Raw genomic sequence first — 12,892 nt, forward strand, 5'->3', positions numbered from 1 at the left:
ATAAAGTCTGAAGTAACATTCAGTTGTCTATTTTTTATTTAGGATTCAGACGGCTATTAGATAAATAACTGTCTTGAGGTTGTGACTTGTCAGCTCTGCCAGAAGGAAGCAGTTTAGAGATGATGGCCAGGAAGGAGAGAAGATGCTCTTTATGATTGATCTGGAAAATGCCACCAGCAGCTGCCTGCCCACGCTGTTCCTCAAGGACCACAGACTCTGTTGGGCTCTTCTGATGATTGTTGTTGTGTCATGTGACAAGGAGAGGTCTTCATGGACTCCAAAGAATTTAAAATGCGACAGTATTTCCACACATGATGTTGATGCAGAGAGGGGGTGAGGCTGAATCGTGTTTCCCCCTGAAGTCCAGGACCATCTCCTCCTTTGTGGTGTGCAGTGTCAGGCTGTTTGCCAAGCACCTCTCTGACAGTCTCTGTACATTGTTACCACCAGAGATGAGCCCAGTAGTGGTTTTTATCCACAAATTAAATGACAGAGGAAGACAAACACAATAACTGCTAGGAGGCAGAACAGAGAGTGATGGAGGAGGAGATGTGGGGTAGAATTCAACTTCTTGTGGGTAGTCTGTAAAAAACTGTTTAGTACAACAGTTTACAAACCAGGATTTCTGGGATGGTTGCTGAAGTCAATATCCTCACGTAGCTCTTTCAGTGTTCGAGATAACTCAGTGTGAACAGCTAGGGCATCCTCAGCTGACCTATTGGCTCTATAGGCAAACTGATGTGAATCAAACTGTGATGGTAAGCTGGATTTGATGTGATGGAGGACCAGTTTCTCAGAACATTTCATTATTGCTAGTGTGAGTGCCACTGGTCTGGAGTCTTCTGGGTCTTCTGTGATTGTCTTTTTGGGAACCAAGCTTATTCCTTTAAGTCTATTTTGCTTCCCCAAAACTATTCTTTAGTTTAGCTCTGGCAGCTGTACTGGACTTTGTGACCTGAACTGAAGGCAATATTTAGGTCTTCAGGAGTCTCTTCAACCTCACTTGTCATTGCCAGCTGAAGCAGTGGTTATTCCCAAACCAGCTGCCATCAAGCTTCCGTAGCGCTATCAGGCCTTTTTGGCCTATGGGATTCTGGAAGCAGCTGATAGGTGCTAGAAAGGTAAGTAGCATGCAGAGTTTAGCGAAGTCATGGAGATCGACTTCCAGATGGCCTCGAGGATATTCTGGTTCACTATCAGGCAGCCCAGGAGGGGGAAGCAGTACACCGACACTGTTTACAGAGGGGATGGGGTGCTGCTGAACTTGATTCGGGACATCATGGGTCAGAGGGGGGAATATTTCAAACACAAACAGGAAGCAGAGTCTGGGGACTCAGAGGCGGACTCTCCTAACTCTGGAGCTGAGGTCGTCGAGGTAGTTAAAAAGCCACCAAGTTAAAAAGCTGCTTATTGTATGAATTGCACTTTTGTGGCTGCCTCATGACCAGATCGTTGTTGCAAATGAGAAATATTCTCAGTTGACTTACAAAGCAATTGGACCATATTTGTTTCTATGAGGGCTTGAAGAAGTGGTAGAGGAGAGGGAAGTCTAGGTCTCCCTGCTTAAGCTACTGTGTGTGTGTGTGTGTGTGTGCGTGTGCATGTGCGTGAGTGCATGTGTTTTTATTGGGGGGGTCTGATAAGTGAATGTTGCCAGCTTTCCATAGTCATCATAATGGAGCAGGTTTGAATAACACTGGCAAGTGACAATGTGCAGCTCCAGTTAATCTATTTAGTTGGTTATGGATCTGGCACTGGTGAGAAAAATGCTCCTTAGTGCAGGCTTAGCTGGCTCTGCTGACTCCACCACCTGCTGACTAGCATGTAATCCACTGTAAGCCTAGTGGTCTAGCAATCTCCAGCAGGACTTTGTAAGCCTTCAGGTAGTTGCTAGAAATGTCTGTGTTGTGCAAGAGTTTGATATTTATAAGTTTGATTTGACTGTGCAGTCGGTGCAACATAGAACTGTAGACAAATACAAATAAAACGCAAACAAACGTGCAAACAAACAGTGAGTTAACCCAGATGGCATACATGTTTGGACCTAATCGGGGCTAGAACTGATGACTTAGTGACAACACTAAGATAATAATAATAATAATGATCATAATGATGATGTTGATAATAATAACAATAATAATAATAATAATAATGATGATGATGATGATGATGTTGATAATAATAACAATAATAATAAAAACCTTTCATGGCACTCCAAGTCACCTTACAGGAAGATCTACTGTTGAATGTGGTCCAGATGTCAGTTGTCGGCCTGGACATAAAGTGTTGAGTGGGCCAGAAATGGCTCAAGAATAAAGGGCTGACATGGACATAGATCAGAACAATTTCCTTATGGGCCACATGTAGTGGTGTTGTCTCTGAGTTTTGGCTGCCACACTAATACGGAGTGAACACTGTAAGTCAAGGCAGAATATGGGTCAAACACAGCTGCAGATGTGGGCCATAATGGGGCCCAAACATTTTTTAGTATCTGGGAAAAGTGCTGCAACAGTGTGCACCACCATCATCATTCATGATAAGAATGCTATGATCAGTGTGACTTCTGAGAGTATATAGTTTTATATCAATTTTCTCCCTCCAGAAGGCATGCTTTTACTCTATAAATGTGATGTCATTTGATGATAATGAATAGGTGGAATGAGGAAGAAAGAGGATTTAAGTGACTTGAAGGTAGCATGTTGATCTGAGTATTTACAAGGATTTTCAAACACAACCATCTCTAGGGTTTACAGAGAATGGTCTGAAGAAGAGAAAATATCCATGGAGCAGCAGTTGCCTGGACCAAAATATCTTATTGATGTCAGAGGTCAGAGGAGAATGAACAGACTGGTTGAAGATGATAGAAAGACAACAGGAAGTCCAGTAAGCACTGGTTCCAACCAAGATCTGCAGAACAGCATCTCTGAACACACAACACGTCCAACCGTGAAGCAGATGGGCTACAGCAGCAGAAGACCACACCGGGTGCCTCCTGCCAGCTAAGAACAGGAAACTGAGGCTACAATTCACACACACTCACCAACGCTGGACAATAGAAGATGGAGAAACGTTGCTGGTCTGATGAGTCTCCATTTCAGCTCCACATTCAGATGCTAGGCTCAGAATCTGCTGGAAACATCATGAAAACATGGATCCATCCTGCCTTGGATCAACGCTTCAGGCTGCTGCTGGTGTAATGGTGGGGGGAGATTTTTTTGGCCCACTTTGGACCCCTTAGTACCAGCGTGGCCTGGTTTAACCAGCACAGCCTACCTGAGTATTGTTGCTGACCATGTCCATCCCTTTATGACCACAGTGGAGCATCTTCTGATGCTACTTCCAGCATGATAATGCTCCATGTCACAAAGCTCAGATCATCTCCACCTGCTTTCTGGTGGTGAACGGGAGATTCTCATCATGGATGCAGCCGACAAACCTGCAGCAACTGTGTGATGTTGTCATGTCAACATGGAGAAAACCTCTGAGGAAGGTTTCCAACACCTGCTTCCATCTATCACACCAAGAATTAAGGCAGTTCTGGTGGAAAAAGGACCTCCGTGAGTCTTATGATCTGGCTAAAAGATAATACATTGATGCAATTCTTTATGGAGATTTTTTTATAACTTTTTTTAATATTTAATGTGTAAAACATAATTTGACTGTTTATAAAGACATCCAATAGATAAAGTTTCCATTTTACATCTTCAACAGAAGAAGACTTGTCACCATCAAGTCACATGTATCTTCTGTTCATCTACATTTTCCACGTTGCACCAGCTGATCATATAGCCAAGTGAAACAGTGTTTTCATAGCCATCGATTTTTCTCCCCTGTAAATTAAATGGCATGGCAGTCGTTTCAACGGTAACAGCCATATAGCTTCAGGCTTTTGGGAACATTAGGCCCACTCTGCTTACACACAGGGGACACGTTGCAATCATAGCTGCCTGCTGGTGGCATTTTGGATTGATGGTGGCTGCTTAGGGGTCATTGGATTACAGAGTCTTTATGATGCTTGACACTGCTGCTGTACAGCCGCATAACACAGTGAGATATCTCAGAGGAATCTTTCCATTCTGAAAGGAACTAAAGGGTCATAAACCCCACCCTGGGAGCAGACATCAAAAAGAAAAGGTACATAGATGTAGTGCAGGTGTTTCTTTAAACAGGCTTCACCAAAAACATGAATAATGTATATAATAGGAACATTTTTTATGCAGGTGCATGTAGGCGAATGCTATTTAAAACACCACACCAGGAGCTATTCATCCACTAAAGCAGCTATATCTGGTTGGCAACTATATCTATATATATCTATATATATGTATATATATATAGATATATACACACATTTGTGCTGGGCAATGATTAAAAATTGTAAAATCTTATTATTAAACGTTAAAATCAGGGGTCTGCAACCAGAGTTGCAGAACACAATGGCTCTTGTGTGTATATATATATATATATATATATATATATTAGTGCTGGGCATGTTAACGTGTTAGTCGCTTAATTAACGCTGTTAATTTTTTTAATCGCACGTTATTTTTATTTTTTTTTTGACAGAAACATGGCGTCCATGTCTCTCTTCTCTGCTGCAGCGGTGCGTCTGATGTAATCAGGAGAGAGCAGGTTTATTAAAATGAAGAGACGTTTTCTGTCTGGAACTTAAGAAAGAAGAAGAAGAACCGACGTTTCTCTTTGTCTAAACCCATGAAGATGGCAGAACATCGTGATTTTTGGACGGTAAACTGCTCCCAAAGACAATGAGAAACTTTTTATTTATTATTATTTTTTTAATAAATGCTGTTTTAATTTATGCAAGACAGCAAAGGTAAGACATGTTTACTGATTTTTACAAACATGCAGCATAATTCGGGTCGTCTTCTGCCTCTGGTTCGGTGAATCTTGGTCATATCGAGATGAAACTTCCAGCTGTGGAATCTGTGAGATGTGAGCTTTCAGTAGAGGGTCGTTTGTTCGTGTTTATGGGGAGACATCATCTGTGTTTATGTATTTTTCTGATTTGTGTACCTGGTTTTTTTAATTGTTTGTTGCCTTAACTGTGTTTCATGGTGATAGAAATGGTTTTGCTGAGCTGGTAGCTGAGATTCTGGACTTTCTGTGGATACCACACATGTTTATAGTTACATCTACAGACCTGACGTTACACCCGGAAACGAAATGTTTACCCCTTAACTCTCAGTAGCGGAGGTGAAGCTAAACAGTCAAGCTAAGAATGAAAGGTTAGATAAATTATAGGCCAGAAATCTGGATAATGAAGCAGTGAAGGTGCATGGATGGAAGTTATTGTACATATTGTGAATATTTCTCTCTCCTCACCATCTAGAAGCTGTGAGATTCTAATCCTGCTTTCTGTCTGTTCACCTGATGCTGATATTCATCACATATTGTTCCTTCTGTGTTTAGAAGGAAGCAGCTTCACAGCTTTAAATTCATCCTGCTGACTTTTTACCTTTTAGTTAGTAAATCCTGAACATTTCATCCTTCTTTCTCATAAGTATTTGATTTTATAAATATAAATGAAGAAATATTTTATCTGTTGCTGTTTAAAGAGAAAACTGCTGCTAAACCTGTTTATGTGTTTCGTTCAGGGATCTGCAGCCTTTCCAATCCAAAGAGCCATTTTCCCCTCAACCAGCTAAATAAAACTCCTTTAGAGACGCAGATGTTGCGAGACCTTTTGAAAAAAGACAACTTATAATTTTTGATCTAGTACATCTACTATAGAAAATGTGTTGTCATTTTTGAAGAATCACATATTTATTTCTATTCTTTAGTTTTAAAATGAGGAAAATCATAAAACAGACATTAGTAGTCGAACTTTCTTCAATGAGATGTAGATAGTTGTTGAAAAGGATGAAAAAAAGCCCTTAGTTTCCAACTATGATTAAAATTATTAATCGCAATTAATCGCATGACATGCTGCGATTAATCGGGATTAATCGCATTGTTACGCGCAAAATGTCTCTTTCCTTTAAAAGAAGGCCTACTGCTATATCAAGAAAATGCATAAATTATGGTTTACAAACATCAGGGATCTCCAACCTGCAACTTTGGAGCAGCGAGTGGCTCTCTGGACCTTCCACAATGCCTCTAAATATGTGGCTAAAATATTTTTTACATCTATCTTTCTTGTCATGAGGTTGGAAAGGGACTTTTTAAATTAATTTTCCACAAATATCTACATCCCTTAGAAGAAAGTCTGTTTAACCTCTTTTTATAAAGGTTTTATGTTTTTCTTTATTTTAAAATCTAAAAATGGAAATAAAAAAGTGGTTCTTCAAAAATAACAAATATCCTATGGTGGCTATGGGGTAAACTTTAGATGTCCAAGGGTCAGTAAATGCAGCATGTAATGAACTTCTATATGATGTTCTAAATCATATCCACCATGTTCTAGATCATAATTTAGAATTCAGTGATTATTTCTGTCCTAAAACCAGCAGATGTGACGACTGAAGTTAAACAGCCAACACTGATGAAGAAACTCTGATAAAACTGATGATCTGGATAAAAACAGCTTCTTTCTTTTATTATTAAGTGTGAGTGTTTGTGCAGCAGTGATAAAAGTCCTACAGCAGCTTCACCCAAAGTAAACACCTGCTGATAAAATACACCATTGGCTGTTTGTTTTACTAGTTTTTCTTCACTGTTTTACATTAGATGATCACTTTAGTTGCAATAATCAGTTCAATATTTCATCAAATCTAGATCTGAAAAAAGGTGTTATTTGTGCCCCCTTTTCTGGTCAGTGCTCCTGCCTGCCCCCCCATCAAAAGTTTCTAGACCCGCCCCTGCTTATCTGAAGTATAAACCATGTCCACCACCAGCCAGCTACTGTGTTAGAGAAGGTCCTGCCAACAACACTTCGGGGTAAATATGTGACGTGTGAAACATGAACAGCTAGTTTCCTATTTCTCAGCTGAATGATACACAAATACAACAAGAGAGAAAAGCTGATAAGCCTCCAGATGGTTGGATGAATGGATGGATGGATGGATGGATGGATGGATGGATGCATAGATGGATGGATGGATGGATGGATGGATGGGTGTTGAAAGGAGGGATGGATGGATGGATTGATGGATGTTGAATGGATGGATGGATGGATGGATGGATGGATGGATGGATGGATGGATGGATGTTGAATGGAGGGATGGATGGATGGATGGATGGATGGATGCTGAATGGAGGGATGGATGGATGGATGTTGAATGGAGGGATGGATGGATGGATGGATGGATGTTGAATGGAGGGATGGATGGATGGATTGATGGATGTTGAATGGAGGGATGGATGGATGCATGGATGGATGGATGGATGTTGAATGGAGGGATGGATGGATGGATGTTGAATGGAGGGATGGATGGATGGATGGATGGATGGATGAATGAATGGAAGTTGAATGGATGGATGGATGGATGGATGGATGGATGGATGGATGGATGGATGGATGGATGGATGGATGAATGGATGGATGGATGGATGGATGGATTTGATTCACATTTATGAGGCAATATGATCTCTAAACAAGCTGGATCCATTTCTGTTGTAGTTTCAGATCTTTGGGTCTGAGGCATGGAGGCTTACATTTCACTCTGTTAGAGCCATGAAAAGAACACCATCTCCAGGAGCAAGACAAGCCATCTACCTGCTCCTTCTAGATCTTCTGATGTCTTACTTCATCTGACCCTTTGATCTGCTACGTAGAACAAACTGCTGGGGTTGACTGATCATGGCTATCTGAGACGATCTGGGACCTGCTCAACCTGCTGAAGCATTTCCATGTGGACGTTAAATCTGAACGTCTCTGTGCCCTCACTGGTGGCTTTCAGGTGCCAATGAAATATGAAATCCTCATTTTTCTCTCATTAGAACATCCATTTTTACACAATAGTTATTAAATATATTTCTCCTTCTGCTACATCAATGTGGGTTCATTTTGAAGGGGCACTCTTCCTGAACTCTTCCAATCGAGGCTTCTTTAGCTATAAATCATGTGGATGAGTAAACAAAAGAGGCTCAAATCCATTAAAAAGACAAGATGTTGATGGATCATAGATGGCATGCACTGCAGCATGAAGAAAATTAACATTTCTGTAGACAAATTGTGGTTTGCAAAGCAAAAGCAGAAACTACATTAACTAAGAATTAGATTAAATATGCAGGTAAGGCCCACAGAGTTTGGTTAGTTTGAAATTTTGTGTCATTTCTACTTAAATTCCTTAAATTGAATTCTAAGGTAAAATGTATGTATTTTACCAGGATCATCCTTCATTAACAAGGGCTGATTTAAAAAGAAAAATGGCCATGTGCTCTGATAAATGGTTTCCTGTGCCTGTTCCTGTGTGAGATGAATTCAATCAATCAATCAATCAATCAATCAATCAATCAATCAATCAATCAATCAATCAATCAATCAATCAATCAATCAATCAATCAATCAATCAATCAATCAAATCTTATTTGTATAGCCCTTTAAATGAACCAAAAGTTACTCAAAGTGTTTTACAACAAGTGCTAAATAATAACCTCTCTTACAAAATCTAAATGTTCTTTTTAGTTGTTCAGACATGTCACCCGTTTCCCGTCTGTATCCGTCCGCGTCTCATCATGTAGTATAACAGGTCTATTCCCAGTCAATAAAAATGTCCTGTCACTATCATTTTAACACAGGCATGTTCGTCATCGTGCGGAGCCTTAAACTGATTTCCAGAAACAGATTTTACATATTTTTGGTGAAGGTGCAGCAACACGGCTGTAAAGATCATTTAGATAAATCACACGGGGTCTTTTTAAAAAATAAATAAATAATCCAGTTCATAAAAGGGTTCTTTTTTTCTTTTAATAAATAAAAAAATCTTCATAAAAGGGTTCTGTGTCCAACGTTTTATGTTTTTAATTTCACAAATATATATATATATATATTGTGTCTAAAACAAACAATCCCTAAAATGTAGCTTAGGCCAACCAGGTAGATTTTGAGATGTTTCCTCTGAATATTTGTGTGCATGTGTGCGTGTGCATCCATATACATGCAAGAATGTGCATGTGTGCTGGGTTGATGAGATGGCTTCCTCACACACAGCTGGTGGTCCCTGCACCCGGAGAGCCAGGTTAGTCTGCAGCAGCCTCAACAGCAGGCATGAAGAGAGGAAAAAGCAGCAGAAGGAAAAGGAGCAGGAGGAAGAGGAACGGGAAGAGGAGGCAGAGGAGAAGCTGATGGGAGGAGGAAAGGAAAGAAAGGAACAGGTGTCAGAGGAGGATGAGGAGAGGGAGGAAGGGCACAACCATGGTAATCATGGAAATCTGACAGACTAGCTTGGCGATGACAGAAAATACTCCATTGAACTCTATGTGGCGAAGGATGGAAAATTATGAGACTGGAATCTCAGATTTAACACAGTTAGCAGGAAATGTCTTTTACTGTAGAGATTCTGGGAAAAATCAGACACACTGGGTTTTCTTTTCATTTATACTTTATAGTTTAATCTCTTTAACCCCTTAACGCCTGGATTTATTTACAGCTATATAAAAAAATCAATGCAAGAAAAAGTCAGAAAAAAATAACTAAAAGAAAGTAATATCAATTAATAAAATCAAATAAATGACTACATATAACAAAAGAGAAAATAAAAACAAATGAAAACATAAATTAGATGAACAGAAAGAATTTAAAAAAAGGCAATATGTGTCAAGTGGTTCTTTCTTTCTTCCTTCCTTTCTTTCTTCCTTCCTTCCTTTCTTTCTTCCTTCCTTCCTTCCTTCCTTCCTTTCTTTCTTCCTTCCTTCCTTCCTTACTTCCTTTCTTTCTTCCTTCCTTCCTTCCTTCCTTTCTTTCTTCCTTCCTTCCTTCCTTTCTTCCTTCCTTCCTTCCTTCCTTTCCTACCTGCCCCTCCTGGACAAATGAAATGACGTTTTCTATGTGTTGATGTTGTTAATGTGGACTTTTACTGAACTGAATCATTCTGATGTAACGTGAAGCAAACATGCAAGATCATCAATAAATGTTCCATTGAAAGAAAGAAAGAAAGAAAGAAAGAAAGAAAGAAAGAAAGAAAGAAAGAAAGAAAGAAAGAAAGAAAGAAAGAAAGAAAGAGAAAGAAAGAAAGAAAGAAAGAAAGAAAGAAAGAAAGAAAGAAAGAAAGAAAAAGAAAGAAAGAAAGAAAGAAAGAAAGAAAGAAAGAAAGAAAGGAACGAATGAAAAGAAAAGAAAGAAAAAGAAAGAAAGAAAGAAAGAAAGAAAGAGAAAGAAAGAAAGAAAGAAAGAAAGAAAGAAAGAAAGAAAGAAAGAAAGAGAAAGAAAGAAAGAAAGAAAGAAAGAAAGAAAGAAAGAAAGAAAGAAAGAAAGAAAGAAAGAGAAAGAAAGAAAGAAAGAAAGAAAGAAAGAAAGAAAGAAAGAAAGAAAGAAAGAGAAAGAAAGAAAGAAAGAAAAAGAAAGAAAGAAAGAAAGCAAGCAAGAAAGAAAGAAAGAAAGAAAAAGAAAGAAAGAAAGAAAGGAACGAATGAAAAGAAAAGAAAGACCACCCGTAGACAGATTCATGCAAAGCCTCTGTAAAAGCTGGATCCAGATCTCTGTAAAAGCTGGATCCAGACCTCAGTAAAAGCTGGATCCAGATCTCTGTAAAAGCTGGATCCAGACCTCAGTAAAAGCTGGATCCAGATCTCTGTAAAAGCTGGATCCAGACCTCAGTAAAAGCTGGATCCAGATCTCTGTAAAAGCTGGATCCAGATCTCTGTAAAAGCTGGATCCAGACCTCAGTAAAAGCTGGATCCAGATCTCAGTAAAAGCTGGATCCAGACCTCAGTAAAAGCTGGATCCAGATCTCAGTAAAAGCTGGATCCAGACCTCAGTAAAAGCTGGATCCAGATCTCTGTAAAAGCTGGATCCAGACCTCAGTAAAAGCTGGATCCAGATCTCAGTAAAAGCTGGATCCAGACCTCAGTAAAAGCTGGATCCAGACCTCAGTAAAAGCTGGATCCAGATCTCAGTAAAAGCTGGATCCAGACCTCAGTGAGAGCTTTCCATGTTCAGTGTGATGAACAGACTTTGGGAGAAGAAAACTGGTAAAATCAGCAGCCAGTTATCATCCAGTGAGTTTAAAGAACTAGTTTCTACTGGTCCCACACAGACGTGTACACCAAGCAGCCGCTACATGAAAACCACTGACAGGTGAGGTTAGTAATGATTCTTCTTTACAATGAGCATCCTGGGAGTCACATTTCTACTACAATCAGAGGAATTCATGAGAAGGGCTATGAAGGGATTTGATGGAAAGATGAGTTTCCTTCCACAGATGCTACTGTTTCTCAGTGAGGGTCTCACTAACAGCTGAGACTGGATAAAAACCATGGTGGCTTACAGCTGTGGACCCTAAACATGGCGTGGGACAGTCACCACCTCCCTGAAAGTGGAGTTTTAGGGACAGACACATGGAAATGGGAGCATGGACTACAAACATTTCCTGTTGGATTTGCAAGTGAATCTGAAAATCCACCCAGAAATCAAATTCACAGAGTTTTACTTACTGGGTTTCATTGTGGAGCTTCTAGAATCAAATCTGACTCAAGAGCTTTAACCTGTAAAACAGCTATGAAGGCTATCTGGTCTGAGATGTCAGGTGTGTTTATTCCTCGTGTCTCAGGGATGGTTGAAGAGTTTATTTGCTTATTAAGCTCTGAAAGGAGTAAAATGACCTGGAAGTATCCGAGCAGCGGTCATGGTAAGAAAATTCTACAAATACTGAGGTTGTTGTGTCTGGACCTGAAAACGTCAGGAACACTGTCGAGCTATAGAATTACTCTGGATGGTATTACCTCGGCTTTCAGTACTACAGTGAGGAACCCTGGAGCTATTCTGGTCCAGGATCTGTCCTTTGACTGATATAAAACAGGTTTCTAGAACCTCCTTCTTCCACCTCCCAGAGTGAGGAGCATCCTGTCTCAGAGCGATGCAGGAAAACCAGTCCATGGATTTGTTACTTTCAAATTAGATGACTATAATTCCTGATTATTGTTCTGTCCCAGAAATATTCTGAAAAGTTTCCAGATGATCCAAAATGCTGCAGCGAGGGTTCTGATGAGATCATCATCAGAGATCATATTTCTCCACTTCCATCTTCACATTTTCTTTACTCCATTATTTTCTTTGCCATTAAGTCATGACTCATATGAGTCAAAATAAAAACCAAGAGATGCTTTTCTCAGATGATAAAACATGTCCTCTTTGACAGAGTTGCATATTAAACATATCGTGGTCACAAATAGTCTGGAACTCATGTTACTCCACAGCAACACAGTGAGTTGTTTTTACAGCCTGAGTCACATTCTAGTATTTTCTTACAAAGTAAATCTAAAAGTGACAGGATGTCATGACAGTTGCTGAAGGCAGAGAGTTATTTTAATTTTCTCCTCCTCTCTGCGTTCACATCGCTCCTTTTTATGCGTCTCAACATGCAGCTGATGGAGTGTTGAACGCTCGTTCTCTACTCTCAATGATATTCTGTATAATATTTTATTTCTGCAGTTACTGGCTTTTAAGCTGTTAGCTAATGCTATGCTAGGTTGGGATAACCACAGCGATGCTATTGCTAAAATAAACAGACAGGGAGTGACTTAAGCTAGGTTAGCACAACTTTAAGTAATGCAACGTAACTGTAAAACATGACTGACACAATGAAGCATGAGTCATTATCATGAGTCATTCTTAATTTCACAATGTTGTTATGAACATACCTGTCACAAGCTCCGCTCTGCCCACTCCTGTAGTGCTGCCTGGCTATGGCTACTGATGTAATTACTGACAACAATGAGGACTGAGGATTTATTTGAGTCAGAGCTCCACCCAGTGGACAAACGATGCAACGGC

At 39.7% G+C, this 12,892-nt stretch overlaps 1 protein-coding gene and 1 long non-coding RNA gene across 4 annotated transcripts in view; both read right to left on the minus strand.

The window, feature by feature from the left end:
* grik2 (glutamate receptor, ionotropic, kainate 2) overlaps positions 1-12,892 on the minus strand; it is a 294,971-nt gene that overhangs the window by 9,622 nt on the left and 272,457 nt on the right. The gene's annotated exons all lie outside the window — the stretch shown is intronic.
* LOC121642384 lies at positions 10,502-12,144 on the minus strand. Its single transcript, XR_006010876.1, has 3 exons — positions 11,035-12,144; positions 10,667-10,781; positions 10,502-10,620 (listed from the first exon to the last, which is right to left on the minus strand). It is a non-coding gene; the product is annotated as an uncharacterized LOC121642384 (long non-coding RNA).

Source organism: Melanotaenia boesemani, chromosome 6, assembly GCF_017639745.1.
Source record: "Melanotaenia boesemani isolate fMelBoe1 chromosome 6, fMelBoe1.pri, whole genome shotgun sequence".
NCBI classification, from domain to species: domain Eukaryota; kingdom Metazoa; phylum Chordata; class Actinopteri; order Atheriniformes; family Melanotaeniidae; genus Melanotaenia; species Melanotaenia boesemani.